General features: G+C 36.2%; 1 pseudogene; it reads left to right on the top strand.

Annotated features, from left to right (window-relative positions):
* Positions 1–716: 716 nt before the first annotated feature.
* On the top strand, positions 717–1,822 carry LOC149560162 (bidirectional sugar transporter SWEET1a-like; annotated as a pseudogene).
* Positions 1,823–4,075: the final 2,253 nt, after the last annotated feature.

Below are 4,075 nucleotides of genomic sequence, written 5' to 3'. Positions count from 1 at the left end.
TTATTTTTCCTTAAAAGAAACATAGCTATGATTGAACAGTGCCCTTGAACAATAGCATAGACTGAGACAGGCACACGAAACTAAACAAAACGCACGAAATCGAGAACAAATTGACTGAGTCTTAGAAAAAAAAGGGTGGAAAATCAAAGGAACGATAAAAGCTACTACATTTACAGCCTGGATCTGCAAAACTGTGTAAAACATTGGCTAAAGGGTTTCAGTGAGAATAGCGGTTTGACTGCAATTTGCTATGCTTTCTACAATTAAAATGCAAATTGGTGTAGCTGACATGGAATCTACGTGTATTTAAGTGAAGGGGGAGGAGTACGGTTGTATTTGAAATCATACTTTTCTATGCGTGTAGATATTTTCTAATATGTTATTAAATATATTTTTAGAAAAAACTATTCCTCTAGAAATCAATCAATCACTCTGTATCCCAAACTTCGTATCTGCTGTAGAAAATGCCCCTTCTCTACTACATTCCTACTTTTCTTGCTAGGCATCTTCTGGAAATGTTGTGAGTTTCCTCTCTCGGAGTAAAGATAAGCCATGCCCATTTTGGATTGAGTTGGTTTCCAATACCTCTGATGTGTAAAGCTAAACCCAACGCGTTCCTTCATACATTCCGCCCTCTATGATAATATCAAGTTGTTCATCTGCAGCCCGATAAAAAACCTCAAATCTGAGTGCTTTTCACAGCTTCATTGTCTTCTTGTGCAGATCTCAATTTGCATAGTATATTTTTCCTGTTGACCTCAACAAAGGCAGTTTCTTCTCTTGTGCAATGGCCTTTTCTGTGCAGCTTTTGGTGGGAATTGTGGGTATGACATCCAGACCACTACTTCATATGTTTTTATTACTGTCCACGAATAAATGTATCATAATGTTTCTTCCTAAAAGAAATACCATCTTCTTAATAGTTGTATTCTAAGGATTTCCATATGGCCGACTAGATGATTGTTTTGTTTTCTGATCATTGTTTTGACTTGCGTGTACAAATTTGGCTCTAATTTTCTTTCTGATTTGTATGTAGAAGTTTTTCTGTAGGATGGCTGCTTGTTTTTATGTTTTGTTATCTTATCATTAGCTTGATTTTAAGTGCACTACTTGATTTTCGTTAAGCTGGATTTATATTTGAGTACAAACTGATGTTTTTTGGTGTTCTGGGGTGCAGGAAATCCAACTTCCCTGGCACTTTTTCTGTCACGTATGTAAGTACTGTGTACACCATATTTCTCTGTGCCAAAAACTATTCTAATGTAAATGACCATGAATAACATTTGATGTTTTAACTATTGATGAAAATAACGTGCAGGACAACTTTGTGGGGGATATACAAGTTTAAGTCTACCCAAGCGTATTCAGGACTTCCATATGTCTGTACCTTGTTCAACTGCTCCCTTTGACTTCTTTATGGAGCCCCACTCGTTAAACCCAACAGTACTTTGCTGCTCACCATGAATGGTGCAGGATTTGTTCTGGAAATAATTTATCTGATATCCTTCCTGACGTTTGCCCCTAAGCGGGAGAAGATATATTATTCTATCGATGAGTATATAGCTGATGGCCAATAGATTATATAAGCAAGAAGCTAAATATTTAATTGTATTTTTTCTGAAACTGTTTCCTTCAATTTGTTTGGCAGGTGAAAACGGTGCGGTTAGCCATTGCGATGACGGTTTCTTTTGTCGTTGTGGTTGTAGTCACTGTTCATGCCGCACACAATGTCAGGCAGTCACTGGTTGGCACTTTAGGTGTCATCCTTTCTATTGCTATGTATGCCTCCCCATTATTTGTAGTGGTGAATTTTCAATCTTAAAAGTGTTCTAAACCAAATTATAACTACACAGAGCTTGAAAGGATTTAAACAGAGAAATAAAAAGTCACAATAAGAAGAAATACGCAACACCAAATTTATCTTTGTTCACCACAATAGTGGCTACGTGCAGACTGCAGAATATTAGATTAATATGTAAAATGATAATTACAAAATGAGCAGGAGCAGCATATAAAACGGGTTCCAATAATATTACAAATGAAGAGTCTCTGGAAACCAAATGACTCGCTTATTGGAGGGAAGAATGACGTGACTGTTGGCCTTCACAATATCAACAAACTCCCACCTGAAGGACAACCAATGCTGCAACTGATCACCTAATACCCTGCTCAAAGAATGATCTATCTTTTCTTCACAAGCCCAAGAGAAGTTCTAGCACGTTCTAACTTCTCTTTGGCAACAACCTTCGTGAATATATCAGCCAGATTGATCTTGGTGTCAATCTTGACAACATTTAACTTGCCCTCTTTGACTGCATGATGAACAAAGTGAGCATGTGCATCAACATACTTGGAGCTGTTGGAAATATTCAAGATGAAATGTGTTACTGAGAGGGGAGGGGTGAATTAGTAAAATATAAAATTTTATGCATTTTAACCATTCATCATTCATTAATCTAATCTATTGCATAAATGAAAGATCAATCATTCATAACACATGAACACAATAATTTGGTGACCCAGAAACCTTCCAATTAGAAAGTAAAACTAGGGCGGGGATGATGCTCACAAAACTTCATTACTGTAGTATGAAGTTGGTCGGTTAAGGCTTACAATAATCACTTCTGATAATCTGCTCTATTAGGAGCAAGTAGGACTGCTAGATCCACCTTGTTAGAGGATTTACAAACATACAGTGAAGTATGCACTCTATTAGGAGATTTACAAAAGACTATTAAGTCTACCTTGTTAAAGGATTTAAAAACTGATTCACCTATTAGGATGAAACAGTGGATCTACTTACAACTTGTTTGCTGATAAGATCCTTTTGCATTGATCACTTGATGTGATAGATATAACTTTTCTGCTCCTTATGCTGACCTTGCTGTATTCCTTTTGCTCTACTGCTGATAGCAATACCTTCTTCACATGCAAACAATAGTTTCTTATTTCATGCCAATATTCTCAATCATATCCCTATTCATATATCAAAAATGATATCATACATTACATATATACCATTCCAATATTTTACAGTTACAAGGTCGGCCAAAACATAAGTGAACAAAACAAAACTGAGTCGGCCCATTAGTAAACTCGAGTTCACTGAACTCACTCGGTGACCTTCTGATACTCGGCATCCACTATGTTACTCGGCATCGTCATGCACTCAGTAGAAGTAGAGACTTGGTTCATACTAGTCACAGAACATTGCTTGAAACTCAGTAGCCATTGGTGACTCGGTAGATGTAGTGTTACTCGGTAGAAACTATCTTCTTCGTTTACTTTGCTTAGCTCGGTAAACATTGAATCCTTTGTTTACCTTTTTCACTCGGTAAACTCTGTTGATCTTCGATTACCTTTTACACTCGATAAACACTGCTAATTTTTTATTACCTTTTTCACTCAGTAAACACTGTTGAACTTCCTTTACCTTTTTCACTCGGTATCTTATAGAATGCTCGATGAGAATTGTTTGCCTGTTGAACTTCTCATTCAGTCGGTATCTTCTGGAATGCTCAATGAGAACTATTTACCTGCTGAACTTATAAGGTAACCACTGAATGCTCGGTATATACTTGAGACTAAGTGATGAGCAAGATAAGCATTCAAGATAGAATAAGTGTTTGCAAAAATGAAAAATATATCATATTTCCAACAATCTCCCCCTTTGGCATTAGTGACAAAAAAACTTATGAGTAAAAAAACTTATGTACAAAATTTGACGTACTGATTTACATATATCTCCCCCATACAATATGCTCAGAGTATTTACAAATATCTCTATCTTTTATAACTCTATCTCCCCCTCTAAACTCTATCTCCACCTTTTTTACAATAATGCCAAATTAAGCAATATATATTTACACAGAGACACCAAAATGGGAGATGAATTCAGAATGTACCTTGAGAATAAGAGCCAAAGCTTTATCCCAATTTTCTTGCAAAATTTTGTAGGAGGAGAGTGCTATTTGAACTTCTGTTGAAAGTTTAATCATATGATTTGCAATTGAGAAATTGTTGTCATGGATCAATGCTTTGGAGTGGACAATGTGTTTCTGCATTGTGTCCATGA

The sequence above is a fragment of the Cupressus sempervirens genome, chromosome 4, assembly GCF_028749045.1.
Source record: "Cupressus sempervirens isolate cs-2001-9-10 chromosome 4, ASM2874904v1, whole genome shotgun sequence".
Classification (NCBI taxonomy): domain Eukaryota; kingdom Viridiplantae; phylum Streptophyta; class Pinopsida; order Cupressales; family Cupressaceae; genus Cupressus; species Cupressus sempervirens.
Note: the sequence above shows the minus strand (reverse complement) of the source record. Positions and strands in the feature narration are given on the sequence as shown.